Here is a 20,905-nt window from a genome sequence, read left to right on the forward strand (position 1 = left end):
TTTTGCTTCCTATGTCACAATGAAAAGGACTGCTGAAGACCGTGGGATGTGGCTGCAGCGACAAGGCTTAGCCTTTAGATAATGGATGGATGGAGTAAGGATGTAAAGGAGAGGGTATATAAGTCTCTGGTAAGATCCCAACTAGAGTATGGTTCCAGTGTATGGGACCCTCACCAGGATTTCTTGATTCGAGAACTGGAAAAAATCCAAAGAAAAGCAACTCGATTTGTTCTGGGACCAACTATATTGGTACTATAAATTTACTCATTCGGTACAAATATTTCAGGTTCCCTATGGGAATCAACATCTATCTCATAAGTGGTATGTTCTGAGCTGTCAGTGGAGAGATGGTGTGGAATGACATTAGTAGACGAATACGTTTGATTCGTGTTTTTAAAAGTAGGAAAGATCACAATATGAATATAAAGTTGGAATTCAAGAGAACAAATTGGGGCAAATATTTGTTTGTAGGTAGGAGAGTTAGGGATTGGAATAATTTACCAAGGGAGATGTTCAATAAATTACCAAATTCTTTGCAGTCATTTAAGAAAATGTTAGGAAAACAACAGACTGGGAATCTGCCACCTGGGTGCCCTAAATTCAGATCAGTGTTGGTTGTTGTGGTTGTTGTTGATCTGTCTAGTTCAGAGTGGAGGGATGCTCTGAAAATGAAATGCAACTTGGCGCCTGTTGGAGCCGTACCAGGAAGATCCCATCACGATACCCACTCCAGAGAATGCAGTGAGACCGAAACATTAACTCTTTGGTGAAACTTAAAAACACATGCCACCACACCATCAGGTCATGTATTGCACAATCCTTCAGAGACAAAGGCTTTCAAATACACAAGGAGGTTCATGGTCTCGCAACAAACGGCAGCATAAGGAGAATTGATTAATTGCCAAGTTTAACATTCGGTTGCTCAAAAATATTCTTATCTTAGATTATTTATATAAATTGAAGGTAAACAATGCCCTGTAAGTTGCAATGATAAATAATGTTATTGATTTTATGCCCAATAACTACTTTGAAGGTTTTCGGAGATGCTGGGGTGCCAGAATTTTGTCCCACAGGAGTTTGTTAATGTGCCAGTAAATCTACCGGCAAGAGGCTGACGTATTTGACCCCCTTCAAATACCACTGAACTGGGCCAGGATCCAACCAGGCAAGTTGGGCTCAGACCAGCACTCTGCGATCCGAGCTACTTTTTCTTTACAAATTGTTTTACATCGCACCGACACAGATGGGTCTTGTGGCGACGATGCGAGCAATTCAGTCTGGCTAAAAGTTGCACTCATAGGTTGTATGTTAGATATATTTTCTTTCATTGTAAGCTTTTAGAATGTACAGAGTCTTCAGCAATTAATCCAGTACAGGGAAGTGATGATAACCCTATAAATCATGTTCAGCAATGTGTAAATTCATATGTATGCAGCTGGATATGTGCAGAATTGCCTCATGAGGAATATAGAAATAGATTGGTAGACTTCATGGGTTTATCGTACAGTGTGCATTAAGACAAGTTTGGCTCGCCTAGTGCAGCTATCGTAAGGCAGACCCTCCAACTAGGATGGGTGGCATCTTCCGTGCATGGGAACTGCGTGATTTTGTAGTGCAGGATTGTATTGTGTGCGAGCTGGAGGAATTTGTGGATAGTACAAACATCCAGTCCCCGATCCAGGAGAAATAACTACTTCAGGTTAAAATCTCCAACCCGGCCGGGAATCGAACTCGGTGCCCTCTGAACCAAAGGCGACTTTGCTTACCATTCAGCCGGAAAGAGTGATAAGTTGAATGCTGCATGTTGCCATAATCCTTTTTCACAGTGAATCTGCTCATATGAATATAAAAGAATTAATAATTTGTTGATTTACTACATTTCTGAGAGTAGACTCAGTGTGAAGTTAAGACTACTAAATTCTGTAAATTGTTGTTTGTTACTCTCTCATGTATGGAAAATTGTAGATATGTGTTTACAGACAAAGAATTCAATGTTTTAATAAAATATTTGACAAAGGAAATGAAGAAAAAAAGAACTGGAATCTAGGAAGAAACATTAAAGTAAAGATCATGCATATGCAATTGGAATATTCTGCTCGGCGATGATGACTCAGTTTACAAAAGGAGTATATCTTTTACCCCACCTATTCATTACAATTAATACCACGTTATGTGGTTAAATAAATATAGTTCTAAATTTTGAAGGGACATGTTTCGCCCTTCTTTTATTGGGCATCATCAGCCTTGTTTAATCTTAAAACAAACATTATTTAGGGGGAATTGACATTTATAATTTATAAAAATTGAACTGTGATTTCTTAAGGTTAAAAACACTAAGGAATAGTAGTTATAAAATATGATGTTGAGACATGACATATACAACACATGCTAAAATCATTGTAAACATTTTTAAAATTTTTGTCCAAAAGAAAATTTATGTCATATAAAATTCTAAAAACAACTCTTGTCTGGTACTGAAGTGCATCTTCTTCGTAAGAAAATTCGAGAAGTCTTTCAATACGGAACAAAAATGAGAGTGATGGTTTGTAATGACTCGGTCAGGACATGCTGTTTTATATGTTAGAGATGTCATCATTGACATAGATAGCATAGTGAGTATTGTTATTTGACAAAGAAAATAAGAAAATAATACACAAAAAAATCATTGAGTTCCACTATTTCTATCAATATTAATGTGCTACTTCCAGAGTTTCAAATCTGCAGCTTTTTTTTTTTTTTTTTTTTTTTTTTTTTTTTACAAAGTCTGGCTGCCAGGTGCTTCACTATCAATATGCCTCTCAGTTTACTACAGGAAAATATGGAAGTGTCCAGTATTGTTTATAGTGTATTTGGATACAGTACAACCTTGGAAAAATACTTGCCAAGGGACATTAAGCGGGAGACAATAAAATACTTCCAGTATAGGAGTTATAAAATATGTTCAAATATTTTGTAATATTTCTACTGAAAAATTGCATACACATTATAATAGCAAATAGTGCATTCACTGCAAGCCAAGATATTTTACAGTACAACAGACTACGTTACCCTCCAGAACATTCTTAGACTTAACAAAAGCTTTTGATATCGTCGACCACAGACTGCTTTTAGGAAAGATATACATGTATGGAGTTTGGGGAATGGCATGTAACTTGTTCAAAACATTTTTAGGGGATAGAAACAGATTGTTTTAATATCATATACCGGTACTGAGTTTAACAGAAATGAAATTATGAATGTGTGTACCTTTGCCAGAAACATAGATCATGGTGTTCCACTGGGGTCAGTTTGGGGATCATTATTATTTTTATTATTTATCAATGCTATGGTCCAAATTGTCGATAATATGCAAGGAGTGCACTATTACTACTTTTGTAGCTGAAAGTTCTGAAGAGTTAGAATTAAAGGCAGGCAATATAGTGAGAAATATCCCGAGCTGGCTTCAAAATAATAAATTATCTTCTGCAATTAGATTTCACCATAAGTTTAATTGAAATATAGAAATTTTTCCAATATCATTTAGAGACACCATAGTTGAATACTCATCGTCAACCAAGTTTCTTGGCTTGGGGATGGATGAATCATTAACCTGGGAGAACACGCAGAGTTTATAGCAAAAAAAAAAAAATAGAATTTATTTCATGATAATATCTTTGAAAAATAGTTTGAATGTAGAGGCTTGTCGAATAATGTATTTTGCGAATGTCCATCTTATACTAACCTATGGAATCATTTACAGGGGGAATTCACGATATAGGGAAGTTACGTTACAAAAGATAATAGAGGAATGGCCACTGTCGGCAGGATGACAAGTTGAAAGAAATATTTTAAACTTTATTCTATTTTACAATTGCCTAGCCTTTATATCTTCCAAACACTTGTATATATAAAAGAGAATGTAATCAGTTTCACCTTAAACTCATGTTCATAGGTATAATACTAGAAGTAGATAGTCTGCACATAGAACCACACAAAACTAAGCTTTTTGAATCAAGTTTGAGTTATGCAGGAGTGCATTTGTTTAATAAATTGCCAGACTTCATCAAGTGTGTAAAACCATGTTCACTGGGTAAGTTGACTGTGCAGTTAGGAGTGCGCAGCTGTGAGCTTGCATCGGGGAGATAGTGGGTTCGAACCCCACTGTCGGCAGCCCTGAAGATGGTTTTTTGTGATTTCCCGTTTTCACACCAGGCAAATGCTGGGAGTGTACCTTAATTAAGGCCACGGCTGCTTCCTTCCCAATCCTTATCCCATCGTCGCCATAAGACCTATCTGTGTCGGTGCGACATAAAGCAACTAGGAAAAGAAAACCATGTTCAGAATTTAAGAAAGAAATACTCAAATTTGTTTCTAACCATTATTTTTATTCTATTCAAGAATACTTAGCTCTTGAAAATTAACTTATATATCATTTTGTTTATCTGTGCTTCTTTATTAGATTGTATATTTCTCTTTATTTCTCATGGTGTGTATATTACTGTTTTATCCTTTGTTACAAAATATGATAGAATTAAAAACAAAGTATGAATTAAGCTACTTTCAAAAAACAGATAAAAAGAAAACATACTTCTAAAAGTACAATATAACATTAATAGCAAGAATAAAACATAAGCTTGAAATCATTGATTATAAAATTTAATATAAATTGACTCTTTCGTTGACGTGTCCCATATTACTGTATTATCAGTTGGATGGAATACAATACAATTTGAAAATCAAAATTCAGAAAGAAATGACTCCTCAACTAGTTACTGCAATTGCTTTTTTTTTACCACAGAAACCTACTTGTGTTTAATACCTTGGTATATTTGATAGCCACCTGAAGTGAAATTATAACACCACTCGTATGGAACCAACCTACAAAGCCTTGTGCACAATTTTACCGAATTAGGAAACTTGTTTTCGTCTAAATATTAACGAGTGTTTACTACCCACTTGTGAATTTCGTATTATACAGGGAGAATAATTTAAGTGTTCAGACTACTACTCGCATGCCGTGGGAAATCCCGAGCGAGCGCCATATGGCTTCTGTCAACACGGCGAGATAAGAAGTGTTCACTGCAGCGCTCATCTGTTTAGAACTCTGTCCCCCAGTTGGTTAGAAAATATTGGACTTTCAAGGTGTGTTGTGAGGTTATTATCACGATGGTTAAATACACTATAGAGCAAAGAATATTTTTGGTCGAGTGTTATTTGCACAAGAAGAAGAGACCAGTTAAAAGGTGCCTTCGAAAATTCCTTAGACAATTTCCCGGTGCGACAGTACCTACCATCAAAACGTTACGTGCGTCATCTCGTTTACAAGTGGCGTAGTACTGGTTCCGTAAGCAATAAGAAAAAGAAGCGAAGGAGAACAGCTCTAACAGGTTAGAAGATATTCAGGCAAGACTCCAGGTCAGTCCACATAAGTCGCTTCGGAGAGTAGTTCAGGAAAGTTGTATTTCACCTTCTTCAGCACGTAATGCAACAAAATTTTTACGTTTACGATCTTATCGGACTCATTCAGTCCATAACATACTGCCTACTGATTTCAATGCAAGAATACGATTTGCCAATTAGCTAATAAATAGTGTCCACGACGGTATTGTGGATCCCGAACTTTCTTTTTATGAGCGACGAAGCCTGGTTTCATTTGAGTGGATATGTCAATTCACAGAACAATAGAATCTGGGATACAGACAACCCGCACATTTTTCAGCCCAGACCTCTGCACGATGTGAAGGTGGGTGTGCGGTGCGCTATCAGTGCCCGACGAATTATCGGTCCGATACTTTTTTAGGACCCGTTACTTCTGACCGTTATATTCACAATATTCTGGAACCATTTTTGCTGAACTGACTGAAGAAGAGAAAAGGTACGGCTATTTCCAGCAGGATAGTGCAACGGCCCATACGGCGCGTAGCTCTATGCGACGGTTACGGGAAATGTTCGATGATCAGATCATCAGTAAAGGCTTATGGGCCCCTCGTTCGCCTGATTTAAGCACGTGTGATTTTTATCTATGGGGAAATCTTAAAGGAAAAGTTTACAGAAATAATCCTCGAACTGCAGAAGAATTAAAAACTGAAGTTAGGAACATTGTGCGTTCTATCGGTGTCCATGAACTACAAAGTGTGTTTCGAAATCTCATTACAAGACGCGAAGCTTGCATTGCAGCTGAAGGAGATCACTTTCAGCATCGTCTGTAAATACTGGTGAGTTCAGTTTAATTTCCTAGTTGATTTATTTATTTGTTTATTCATTTACTTATTTATCCAGAACATCTATGTAGCTGGTGAGTTCAGTTTCGTTTAGTTTCTATAGGCGTAATCATGCCGCTTCTTTGAGCCGACTTTGCCTGCTTGTCATTGCGGACACTGCGCTCGTTGTCTCCGCTTCCCAGCGCCCCTAATCCTCGGCACTCCGCTCTGCACTTTCAAATTAATCACCCTATAGTATGGTGCAATAAAAACTTTCAGTCTGTCAAACACACAGCAATTACAATATAAAATATAACACTATAAACATACCCGTAAAATACACACTAATATACAAAGAATGACATGTTTCGTTCTACAAGAACATCCTCAGATTCTATCAAATCACTTAAAACATGCTTATATATGTACAGTATTGTTTACGTTGTGTAAACTTGCCAATGATAGTTTAGTGATAACATGAACCAGAATGACAAAAATAAAATAAGTATACAAGTATTAATATAATGGAAAACTTGCGTACTTATCTAGACTGCCGATGCCAAGTCCGTTGTCACCTAACACTATTTCAGGACTGTGGTCAAGGAAAGTTTTCGGCAGAGAACAGTGCTCGTGGAGAGGGGAGGGGCCTTGTGGAGCGTTGTGGATCTCCTATTGGATGATAGAGGCGAGTACACTGTACCGGGGAGAGGGGAGGGGAGTAGGGCGGAGCAAGTGGAGCGCTGTGGAAACTTCCATAAACATTGGAGAGGGGAGAGTAGAGGAGGTTATTGACCTACTTCATGTTATAATGTACTTTTATGTAATATGTATGAATGCAAATTGAAGATTTTAGGTTAATAAAGTACGGAGTTGAAATAGAGTCTAAATATTAAATGTTATTATTAAGAAAAAGGCTAATTTAATGAGAAAGTTTTGTATAGATGTGATGTGAGTAGGGCAAAGAGGGGGAATTTTTAAAATGTGTATGGTCATTAGGTTAGTTACATTAGCATTTCTTGCGATGTAAATTTCTATTGCTTCCTTTATATTCATAGATTTACTTTTATTTTCGATGTGTAAAATTTTTAGATCAGTGTTGATGTCTGTGAAATGGTGTGAACAGTTGTAAATGTGCTCCCCGAAGGCTGAATGCCAATTATATCTGACCGCGTTTTTGTGTTCTTTGTATCTAGTGTGGAAATTACGTTTTCGTTTGACCTATATATGTGGCATTGCATTTAGGTTTTTGACACTTGAGTTCATATACTCCTGACTTTGAGAATGGGTCCTTTTTATTGAGGTTGCCCTTGCTGATGTGTCTCTGTAGTGTGTTATTCGTTCTAAAGGCTACTTTTAAACCTTGTTTCTTGAAAATATTACCTAGCTTGTATGCGTTATTGTTAACGTAGTTGAGAACCACGTATTTTTCTTTGTCATGTGTGGCGGTTTCCCGGCAATTTTTCTTATGTTTATTTAATAGTTTATCTACTGTGCTTAGAGGGTGGTGGTTTTCTTTCGCGATTTGTTTAATGATTTGTACTTCTTCATTGAAATCCGTTGTGCTCATTGTGTATCATTGTATTCAGTCCTGCTATTTTGTGTGTATGAGTGGATCGACTCGTCAATAGTGTGCGACGTCTGAGTGGGCTTTCTGTATACTTTGTAAGATACATTGTCATTATTCCTGTTGATTGTGATGTCTAAATAGTTTATTTTCTTGTTAGTTTCTGGCTCCATTGTGTAACTGATGGACCTGTGTAAAGATTTCAGTGTGTTTAATAACTGGTGTGCATTAGTGATGTCATTATCATATATGCATATGACGTCATCCACGTATCTGCACCAGTGTACGATTCCTTTTGAATGCTGGCCCATTAAGAAGATGTTTTCGAAGTTATTCAGAAAAATGTTTGCTATTATACCTGATAATGGTGAGCCCATGGCTAACCCTACCTTTTGGAAATATATTTTGTCGTTGAATGCAAAGCAATTTTGGAGTAGTGTTGTTCTAAGAAGGCTAATATTTTCTTTGGTTTCTTGTAGAGAAGCGTTTTCTTTAAGAAGATTTCCGATAATTTTAATGGATTCATCTATTGGTATGTTCGTGATGTCAAAGGATATCATACGGGTGCTCTCTGTCATTTCAAGTTTACTTAGTTCTTTAATTAATTCTATACTATTTTTATTTGATCTGTCTTCTTTAGGTGAAATTTTCTCTTTTAGAATTATATTTAGTTGTTTGCTTAAATTGTAACTTGGTGTACCTTTAAAATTGACTATTGGTCTAATGGGGCACGACTGTTTGTGTATTTTGGGGAGCGCCCTTAGTGTGGGGAGTTTAGGATTTTTGATGATGAGGCTTCCTTTTTCTTGTTTTGTGAAAATAAAATCTGTTTCCTTGATAGCTTGTTTTATTTCGTTTTGAAATGCATTTGTAGGGTCGCGTTGTAATTCTTGAATACCGTTATTGATGATAAATTATATTGTTTTTTCTGTGTACTCGTCTTTCTTCATTATGACTGTTTTGTTATCTTTATCAGCTTTCGTGACGATAAGGTTGTCGTTCTTAATTTTGTTCTTGACTATTTTTAATGCCGGGTATTGAGTGGTACAAGCCGTCCGGACATAACGTCTATCGTAAGCCTACCCACACAAATAACTACCTTCATGCAGATTCTCACCACCATCCAGCACAAAAACAAGGCATTCTAACGACACTCACCAAGAGGGCGAGACGAATTTGTGAGCTATCACATATCCAGATGGAGATGGACACACTCAAAGTCGCGTTCAAAGGTAATGGTTACAGCGATTTGCAGATTCATAGAGCCCTGCATCTCTGAAAAACGACCAAGCAAAGCTCACAGAAGGAAGAAGTGAAGGGAAATGCCTACTTGCCTTACATTCACAACACCACAAATCGAATTGCCAAGGTCCTCCGCAAACACGATATAAAAACCGTGTTTGGCACCGCCACTAAAATTGCTCACAGTCTGAGTAAAACCAAGGACAAATCCTCCCCACATTTACATCCTGGGGTATACGAAATTCCCTGTGCGTGCGGTAAAGTATACATCGGCCAAATATGCCGGTCCATGAACGTAATATTCGTCTCAACCAACCTGACAAATCGGCAATAGCTGAGCACGCTCTATCGTCGGGTCATGATGTCATGTTCGAAGATGCTCGAGCTCTTACTCACACTAGACACTACAGGTCCAGGATTATACGAGAAGCTGTGGAAATACGAAAAAATCTTAACAATTTCAACAGGGACACTGGCTATCAATTAAGTAATACCTGGTTGCCAGCCATTAAGAATTGATGTAGGTAGTTCCCTTCCCTGTCCCTTCACTCTTGTTATTTCGTCTCGGTGTTTTCCAAATTCGTACGTTCCTCGTCGCCAGATGTTTCATTCCAGACTTATGTCTATGTCTTACACCTGCCATATGTTACGCAAACACGATATGTGCACCGCTTAGTCTGATTGTGATGTTCAGTCAGCTTCCGCTTCAAACGCTAGCGTTGTGCCACGTCCTGGGGGCCATCTGGTGGCGAATGAACGTACCATTTCCACTTCTATTATAACGTTCCGAAATTCAAAGTCATTGTTTAAGAAGCCTTTCATGTGGACAGTCGAGATTTCTTCTGAGGACGCAGAGCACAGTTTTCTGCGAAATGTTAAGAATTTCACCTTATTTTCTTGACGCGGCATAAGCCCAAAAGCCTATACACTATCATGTCTATAGATATACCTTAGTTGGACAGAGACATGCAAGTTTGTGATACCTTACCCCACCGGGTTATAAATCTGAAAAACAAACCCGAAGTAAATCAAATTTTGAATAGCTGTCTCCTACAGACAGATGGAAGAAGACCAATCAATTTTCATCTAAAATGATTTTGTATCACTCGTAATTGTTCATTAGAGGCTCATTAATATAAATATGTGCCTTAAATTACTCTTATAAATAATGTAACATGTTAGCAGGATAAATAAGTAGCGTTCTAATTCTAAAAATTATCAACTCTTTACATAACCTGCACATTAACACACAGGCTTCACCCTTATACTCACAGGTCATGTTACACAATTACACAGTTCCCGCTCTCTCTCTCTCTCTCTCTCTCTCTCTCTCTCTCTCTCTCTCTCCTCTCTGATTTCTCACTATTCATTCACACTAATTCACACAAACTCCGGTCACTAACACTACTGTCACAGGCACATAGTTACTTCATTGCCGTTGTCACGACCCAAGTTCACAGCCTACACACGTCAGTCTCGCAGTTCAGGATAATATCCGCTGTCCACACAGTCCGGAAGAACTCCGTTTACAGTCCCATGCTGCAACAGAAACACGACTCCCGCTCACAGCAGTCAGCATCAGAGACACACGGCGACAGATATACGGAACGAGTCCTCAGTTTTACAGACGGACAATCCAGCAGACTGGTACACTCAGCTCAGGCTGTAACTAACTCGTACTAAACCCGTAACTGTAGATCTTCGCTCACTGGCTGAGATCACAATGAACTGAACTAACTCCTCGCTCTTTTCTTTTCTCCGGAAGGTCCCTGACACCCGCGTGGCGATCAGCTCAAATCTATATCGTCTCTGACATGCCGTTAGTTCTAAGAAGAGACAACAGGGAGGAGGATTTGGCTGCCTGTCTGCATGCTACCATGCTAGATGTGGTAAAGTGAAATGGCGTATGGCTTTTAGTGCCAGGATTGTACAAAGACATGTTCGGCTCGCCAGGTACATGTCTTCTGATTTGATCCCGTAGGCGACCTGCGCGTCGTGATGTGGATTAAATGATGATGAAGACGACAGATACACCCAGCCCCCGTGCCAGCGAAATTAACCAATGGTTAAAATTCCCGACCCTGCCTGGAATCGAACCCGGTACCCCTATGACCAAAGGCCAGCATGCTAGCCATGGAGCCGGACGCCAGATGTGGTGGTAATGCATCATAATGGTAAAATCAGAAATACACAGGGCAACTGTGATGAGAGGCAGGATAGCCTCCCCGCACAGTTGGTGCACACTGGCGCCTCCATAGGTGTCGTGCAGGCTGTATGGTGGTGGTCACCAGAATAGCGATTGCAGGGTGCCAGGAGTCCACAGCTACCCTGTGGGTGGCACCAATTATACAAACACTGCAAGTTCTCTAGAGAGGGGCGTTTGAGTCTCACCTGACTGCCACTTCCCACGATGTCATCTCCTGGTTGGCTCCTCGTTCGACTGCCTTCCTGGGAACAGTCCTGGTTGCGGCTGGGTAGCCCTCTCCTGGTGAGCAGGCGTCTTCTTGCTGTTGGGTCAGCATCGTTGTCCCGACGTAGGTCTCTTCTCGGCGGGGAAGGCGGCCTCGTCCTGGCTCTGGCCCTCTTTCCAGCCTCTGGACTATGGTGGGTCAGATAGCCCCTTTGATGGGCCGGCTTCGTTTTTCTGGTTGGTAGCGGCGTCGATGGATGCTGGCACCTTAGTGTTTGCCTTGTCCTATGGGGCACACATTATATCTGCATCGTGAATGAGGCGCTAGCAGGCCGGGCCCTAGTAGCAGCCTCCGAACGCCAGGGAGCGCCCTCTCTACTGCCGTCCGTCGACCTCGATTGTGCCCGGGTAGTTAGTTGGCCCTCCCTGGGCGACCCACGCTGGTGGTGGACGCTCCGGGTTGGCGGCCTTATTCGTCTGCATCCACTTCAAGAAGTGGTGCAGTTTGACATGGGTCGCGGGAGCGTCGCTGTCCGCATCGGACCTCGTTGTCCTCCAAAATCTGTAGGTCCGCGCCCAAATGCGTATGCTTCTGCCTCCTTGAAGCCTGCGTGGCAGTGGTAGATGTCACCTTCCCCGTCTGGTTGGCTGGCTGCCTGTCGTGCTTTGACCTGGTCCCCTAACCAGGCAACCGGATGACCCGCTTTTACCGGGACAAACCCTCCTCGATCCAATCAGTCCCCGTTTTGTCCTATGGGCGAAAGATAAGCGTCCCGTTGACAATCGCTTCCACGATTTTCTCCATGTTCGGGGTGCCACTCACCAGGGCGCTGAAGATTGTCAACGACTCCTTGGACCACTCCGTGCCCTCTCGGTGATACACCATAAGGAGCGGTAGTTCCGGGTCAGCGTGGCTCGTGCTGGCTGCAATGCACTAGTCCCATTCCTCCAGGTGAGAGCCGTAGTCCTCCCGGCTGGCTATGACGATGACCTTGCCGTTCACTGGTCCCCTGCCGTCTGCCATCGTTAATTTTACTCCTGTTCGATTTTGGCCACTGTGGACAACGGAGTAATAACTACGGTATCCTGGATGATCTTTTCCCTCTCCTGGCTTTGATCTTCTGTCCATATAGCTTCATTCGTTGGCTTATCTGATTCCTTCTTTCTTCTGAAGAAATCACTTTTGAAAATTTCTTTTCTCTTTCTCGGAAGCTTCTAAAGTCTGAAACTAATTGTCGAAAGTGGTTCCTGTTTTGGATGTCTTCATGACTTATGCCCATTCTCTCCATATCAGCATGTATCTCCATAAACCACCTGAGAACAATGTTTTTCCCTTCGAAATGTATAACGAGTTTTCGAGTCAGCCTTCTTGATTCATGCGTAAGAGATGTCCATAAAATTATATTCGTTTCTTCATCGACTCTCTAATTCCCTCGGTCCCTTTGTATAACTCTTCGTTAGGTCTTAATATTCGTTGTCCACTAATGTATATAGGTCCCAGAATCTTCCTTTCTTTCTTCTACAGTTGTTCCAGCAATCCTCTGCTTGTAAAATCCAAGGGCTCGTCAGCGTATAATCCTTCTGATTTGATGACTGTGTTATAGTCCCTTAGTTTTGTTCTTAGACTTAAATGATTTCTTGTTATACACATCTTTCGTCAACTGGTACGCTAATTTTATCTATCTGATTCTTGCCTTGATTGCCTCCTGTTATAAGCCATTAGACTGAATCATCTCACTAAGATACTTCAAGCTCTTGACATTTTCTACCTTCCCTCTTGTTGTATTCATGATGTTTGGAGCTCATTTGATGTTTGTCAAAAATTTTGTAGGTATCTGAAATGAAAGCTGTGAGAGTCGTCCGCCACCGTTACTGTAGGTACCTGAAATGAAAGCTGTAAGAGAAATACCTTTAACAAGTGTTGCTTCGGCTTGACAATGCTCTCTTAATTCACTGTAAAGTGTTCAGGTTCAGACAATTGCTGCTCTTCCTGTCTCCACTGATATGTATAGGTTTCCTGAATTATGCTTAGAAGTATGGGAAATGTGTGGCGAGGAGAGTGATTCAGCGGACCACGTACGTCCGTCCGCTGCGCTGCCAACTTGCTCCTCTTAACTCCTCGCACTTGTCCGTCGCCTTATGTAAGCGGACCGTCCCTTCGAGATACATCGGGCTCTCAAAGCTCGTGGAAATCTGCAGTCGAGCCTAGTCGTTTATGCACCCCCCCCCCCCCCCCGAGGCCTCAGCGACGTAGCGAACAATGACGGCACTTGCAGCGGTTTCTGAACAATGGGCGGCGACCATCCCCAATCAGGTTGCCTGTACAACGAGAGGAGGGGCTCCGGCGCGTCGACGTCACACGGGATGGGGGCATAATGGATCGCTCTCCCTCCAGCCTCGCTCCACAAAACAGCGAACTTATCACAATAATCTCTGTTAAATACTGGCAGTAGAAATTACTTAATATACAAGGGAGTATCAGAACTATATCGACAAAAAATCAGAAACTCAAAATTGAAAGTCCCTTGCAAAGGGAAATTACGTCTTATAAGATACAATTCCAAACATGCGCAATGTGCTTAAAAAAATTAATAACTGAATTCGAATCTATAGAAACTCTAATCCGATGTTACATATTCGCTAAGATGAGGGCTAGTCCCAATCAACACACATATAGAAATAAAATCAAACACAGAGGTACAATAAATTTGCGTCACTATCTAAAACGCTTCAGGTAATTTGCATAGCTTTTTCAGTACTTCAGTGAGGTAACACAGAAATACCGGGAGGCAAAATCGAGGGTTAATTACAACATTATACAGAGTTAAGAAAATGGGTATTGCCTCCAAACAAAAAGTACGGTATATGATCTTAGCTGAAAAAGTAAGTTATTTTGACAAATTTAGTGGTGAACGTGAAACTCGAGAGTAAACTCCTGCATAAGAAAAGGATAAACTATCACATTTGAATGAAGTTATTTTTTTGCTAGTGGCTTTACATCGCACAGTCACAGATAGGTCTTATGGCGACAATGGGATAGGAAAGGCCTAGGAGTTGGAAGGAAGCGGCCGTGGCCAAAATTAAAGTACAGCCTCAGCATTCGCCTGGTGTGAAAGTGGGAAACCACGGAAAACCATCCTCAGGGCTGCCGACAGTGGGATTCGAACCCACTATCCCCTGGATGCTAGCTCACAGCCGCGCGCTCCTAACCGCACGGACAACTCGCCCGGTGAATGAAGTTAAAAACCAAAGTTAAGGTACAAACAGTTTCCCACGAGGAGACCAAAGGACGAGCACTTCCACTCGCTAAGATGGTCAGATGAGCAAAGACACTGATCTTACCTCGCTCCAATCGAAGGAGCAGGTCAGATCAACAAACAGGAAATTGTTCAACCACCAAAGAGGACCAATCAGAATACAGAATTCACCTTCGAATTTCACATTCACCAATTACATTTACTCTTATTTTCTCCAATCAAAAGTCTCTTCGTTCTTGTTGATACAGTGATAATAAAGGTTCGAGACAAGGACAAACAGCAGGAAATGTGCTTCCAGAACTTCGCGTGTAATATAGTAGGTGTGTTTCATAATTCTGACAAAAAACGAAAATATTAAATTTCACAGCTTAATGATAATTTTGATAGAACCCATAAATAAGAGTTTCTAAAACAGAGTTTAAAATGATCTGGATAGATCCAGGTTTATGACATCAAAACAATTCCTCGAAGTCGAAAAGTCCAAACAGAATAAAATCTTATACAAGAAATAATTTTTAATACAATAAAATAAGAAATTTCAGCCCATTCCCACTGCTGAATTTATACTGCCACAATTTTGTGTATACATCTGTGGATGAGCCCGGCTTATGTGTATTGACCCTGAGATGTAACTATCCGCAATGGGAACAGGGAGATCAGTTGTCATCAGTAGATACTATGCTAATACCAATATCATTGATCTTCATGGACCCACAGTAGTTGTATTGAGAACTGAGTAATGGTGGTTATAGTTGGTAAAGATGCCTAGTACGGTACTGAATGATATGATCAGTCTTACTGGATATCTTTAAAATTAATAAAGACTATATATGATCCTGACGGTCTCTAAATAAGTTTCAATGTAGCAATTGATGACTTGACTAAAAGATAAAAATGGCACTAACATGGAGGAACTGCGCAGCGTATTTTGAGTAAGTAAGGTCATTGACATGGCACACACACACACACACACACACACAAAAGAAATGGAGAAACAGGTTACAATGTCATATATGGTGCAAGCGCCGCCCAGGTGTTGTTGTTTGACTCACATTTTTTTCTCCCTCATACGCCCTTCCCGCGTCCAGGTCGGTGTTCGTAAAATAATCTTAGCCAGCTTCTCAGGGTGTTTAAGTATGTTGTTGTTTAACGTCGGATCCGAAAAGAATCGATGCGCCGTAATCTTATATTATCTGTCTGACAGTAAGTTCGATGGATGTCTCCATCCGACGTACCTGTGGACCAATACTCATACTCGAGAACTCCTCATCTTACATCTAACGTATCTTATTCTCCTGAAACATCTTCGAATGAAACCTCCAGTTAACTTCTAACTTATTACCATTTTTTAAGAAAAAGGAAACACAATTTAGGGAGAGAATACTAATATCGTAATGTCTTTAATATTCAAAAAGAAATTGGTTGATAAGCAAACTTCTAGTCCATTACATTAATTTGCTGATGATCACATCTTAAGTGTCGTGTTTGTTTGTCTTCAACGAAATAGGCTAAATAAAATTTCTTATTTACAAAGTTACTTAGTTACAATTATAAATATTTGCAGATTGTTCTTGTAAAGTAAAGTTTCTTGTTTGGTTTCAGCCGAAAATATGCTGACAATAAACTACTATAACACTACTATGCATAATTAAATCTTAAAATCATAATTCCTGTAAAATAAAGCAGCGACTATAACGCCTGGCAGTCATATGTAACCTCAAATGTATCTAATTAGCAAAATACAGTTTTGCGTGAAACAGATTATATTAGGAAAAACTTGTGTTTGAAGACAATATAATATCAATTCATGCAGTAGTAATGCAGCAATTATCTTCTTTATAACACTGAGTTGTGCCATGGTCTAATTAAATGAATGTAGCTATTTACCACAAGATCTATTTTAATACGTTCAAGTATACTAGGTATCTTTTCTCATAGGAGTATGCTTTCAGATGACTTTGATCTATTCCTATCTCACGTGAGGTTAAATACGTTGCAATTATAACATGGATTCACAAAACGTATGATGTTATCATACTAGTAACATCTGTAATCCTAATTTGCGTCAACTATTACCTTCATAACTCTAAGCATTCTATTTCTTCTGTCCATCCGTCGTAGAATATCCTTTCATTTACTTCATCTTTAAATTCCTTCAGATAACAATTCATTATATTCTTAAATCATTTATTTCAACTCGAAATGCTTGAAATATTCACAATTCTTCTTAATAAAAGTAAACGTTTTTGACAGATAAATGGTTTCCTTCATACCTCTTTTCACTATTGGATCAATGTCTTCCTCATAGCCTTTACCTTGCTTGGTAATGTACTGTATGCATATCTCATAACCTATTTCCATAAATAACATCGTATCATCTAAATCTCTACTCTGAATATATACAACCTACATTCATCTTAACTTGCTACTTGTAATCTATATAATCTCTAAATATTCTTCTTACAGGAATATTGTCTTCAGCTACGGCACAAGGTCATTTGGATCACATATTGTCATTCAGTATTTAGCTGGAATATGCTTATACATGTAGAAGACTATATAACTCCTTATACATTGTTTTATACAGAAATCACTCGCAACAATCTGCATATCATGGCTTATTTTGACGGTCTATTTGGCACATCAACTATGCACTGAATACATATGGTCTACATAAATATTATCTATCAAACTGCATAATGTAACACAAGAAAGCTTATCTCCGCTGCTTCTAAACTGGTCTAGGTTTGGTTCAGCCCTTCATCACCGAGCGACCCTCGTGGTTGGCATCTTGCTGTGCGGTCATCTGTAGTACTGAATCGTCGTGGTTCACCTTAGTCCATTTCCCCATCTTCTTAGATGGATTCCATCTTGATATCTCGTTCATGCAATTGGAAAATATAATTGACATCAGCTGATACATCTCAACTTTTTACTCAATACCTTCTAATTGATTAAGTATTATTATTTGTAAGTGTTGGGTCTAGTCTCTAATTTAATATTATTAGACCTTCAATATGCTGGCAAGTATTCAGATAATTTATATTAAATGGAATTGTTTTCTAAGGCTTAGCAAGATTAACGCGTTCTTGTTATCCTTGTCGTCCTTGGTTATTCTAGTTAAATCGGCTTTTCATATGTGAGTGGTCTTCAGTCTTTTTTTGGCAGTTGAAAAGAAAAGACGCATTTCTATGTTCTTCCTTCGCTTTGTTTTGCGTTAAATCGCTAGATTATAGTAATAAATATGATTTTCTGCTTCAAGTCTTTTCTTTTCTTAACATATATATTTTGGAAATAACTTCGCCTCTTGAATATATCCTTGCGCTAAGATTGCCAATCAATTTGTCATTTTTTCAGTGTTGGATATTTTCAACAATTTAACTCTCATGTTTTTGTCTGTTTTGCACCGCCACCATGATTAGATCTATTTCGGTACGGTGTTAATCTGGACTTCAATGACATTACTATGACATTATTCAATCTGCTTAACTTCATCACGGATAATCATGTTTACTCCGATTCGCCTGAACTTCGTTTTTGGGATAGTGTAACGGTACATTGACAACAAACAACAAATAGAAAATGTATAATCAATAACTAACAATACAAATAAACGAAATGGCTGTCACATAGGCCACTATATAAACATTTATAATCCAAGAATTTCGATAACAAAATCACAAGCCTGGATATACCACCATCCAACTTAAAACACAATTACAGATCAGATTATCATCCCACATGCCTCTAAATATGTGTTATTTGGAAAATCACATGGGGAACAATGTAGACAATGAAAAGGACAATCAGTTCAACCAAAGCTGATGTCACTAGATTCTATCACATTAGCACACGCAGTTGTCAGAGAATAGCTGACAAAAATGTTCAGTTTCCACAATGTGCTGATTTTGAATTCTTTGTTCAAGAGGAAATTCTAGCTGCTAATGTTCACCACAGACTTCAACATGCATATCGAGATGTGTGCATGGGTGCTAGCATTGTTAGAAGTGTGAAGCATTCTAAAGACTGAAACCTGAGATTCGACCTCGAATACTGGATAGAGTCTGTTGATGTCAGTTCTTTTTCCATCTTCAACTTGTGTTTGTCTTGTTTTAACCACTGAAACTTAATACAATACATTAAATAAAGGTTATCTTCCAATTATTAAATACTTTCTTTTAGATAATTTTAGCTACTGATGTAACTCTGTCAAAACTCACCAGCACTGTATCACGCAAAAATGGTTGCTGTTTGCTGTAAAGTAATACAGTGAATAATTGTCGTTTATCTTATTTTGCCAAAAATACTGGATTAAACTGAATGCTTGAAAACCTGAAGGTAGGTATAATTTGACAAAAACTATACATACCGCTACTCAGTTTCAGGTTATAAAAAGTGTGTTATAAATTAGATAAGATCAATGAAGTGGAATGTGCTCCATTGTTTAGCTTTTAACATGGTGAAAAGTCTAACATTATGCAGCACATTCTCACAACCAAACACATTAGAACAGTGAGAGCAGTTCGCACGACCAGGGATCAGAAGGAACAGTAACAACAAAATAATAATTCAAAACACTTACCAACTCTGATCCCAAGATAAGGTCGTCGCAACACCCTCAAACGAAATAAATTATAAACAGTGAGAGCAGTTCGCACGACCAGGGATCAGAATCAACAGCAACAACAAAATAATACTTTAAAAACACTTACCAAGTCTGATCCCAAAGAAAGGTCGTCGCAATGGACGGCAGACAGGACCCAAGAGGCCAAGTGAAACGATAAACATTTTTTATTTTATTTATCCTTGACTGAAATAATAATAATAGACTTATTTCAAAGAGAACACACTTTAATTAAACTAAATTAGTTGAAACACTTCCGACAATGCTAAACACCAAAAATGATTAATTGACCCAAGTAAGATCTGAACTATTGAGGTTAGTAAGAACTCCCATAATAAAATAATAAGGAGATTAAGTAACAAGCATGAATATAACTTCCCTATAAGTATTCAGCAAGTTTCTTTTTATAAATAGTAATTAAGGTCATTACTTTACGTTAACAACCATCTCAGTCCTTGAGAACCTTTGATTAAGATATTAAACAGAAAACGATTTCTAAACTACTAGCTCGGAACGTAGGTAAATAACAAAACTCAATGAAACACGATCGGTTTACAATCCCAAATTAAAACAAAGAAGATAACCCAGGATAATCCAGAAAACACCCACACGAAAATAATACAGACCCTATAAGATTAGATATCAATACTTCAAGAGCCTCGTTAAATCAAACTCAATGAGCACCGATCGAAACATAACATCCATACACCAGAAGAAAATGAATTCTCAACACAATCCGCGAATGTCAAATGTTCATCGTAACAAGAAACGTCACTCAAATGTCAAACTCACCAGAGTTCATGCTCCCATACAGTTTACACCATGCTACCATAGCAACAAATCACGTGACATGCATAAGAAAATGGCAGCTCAAAACAATCCGAGTAGTCACTAGAAAATATTTTCACTTTACTCGCTTACCCCCGATTATGGTGGTTGTGAGATGTACAAGATAACAGTCATAATTCCAATAAGTAAAATAATGATACACACAAACCACCAGATAGAATTTTATAGCAATCTTTAGGAGCTCCTATCGTATAGATTCGCATAATCTAGCTTATGAACCATTCGAATTACCTCAAGATGAATATCTAACGATATTACACATTTACAATTTCTTTGAAACCCCAACATAACAAACAACGGATTACACTGTAATGATTATGACCTGAATTTCGTCATATTTCAGCTAAATATAATTTTCTTGGAATTTAAATAAATAATCATCTCTCATAGTCATTATACCAAATCTATTTCCCATTGCTCCTTAATAGTACGTCTTCTTGTTTTATTCCTCACTCAGTTCAGACCAATAGTAGAAGAAGATACAAATACTCACAATTGTCGGAAGATCAAAAAATCAAAACAAAACATTTCTGGACCTAATCGCCCGAGGTGGCGATTATCCTAACCGGGATCCAATCCCGGCAACATCTCCACTGGTATTCTATTAGTTACTGTACAATTTAATATACACCAGCAGAAAGTCAGGCGAGAAGCTTCTTTCTTCACCAACAGATAATGACAACTGAACTTCCATACATTGTCGTTCTCACACGCGTTGACGATCGAAAGGCAAGTTCAAATCAACGTACCCAGATGGCAGCAGCGCATAAGCGGAACAGA

This window comes from Anabrus simplex, chromosome 1, assembly GCF_040414725.1.
Source record: "Anabrus simplex isolate iqAnaSimp1 chromosome 1, ASM4041472v1, whole genome shotgun sequence".
Classification (NCBI taxonomy): domain Eukaryota; kingdom Metazoa; phylum Arthropoda; class Insecta; order Orthoptera; family Tettigoniidae; genus Anabrus; species Anabrus simplex.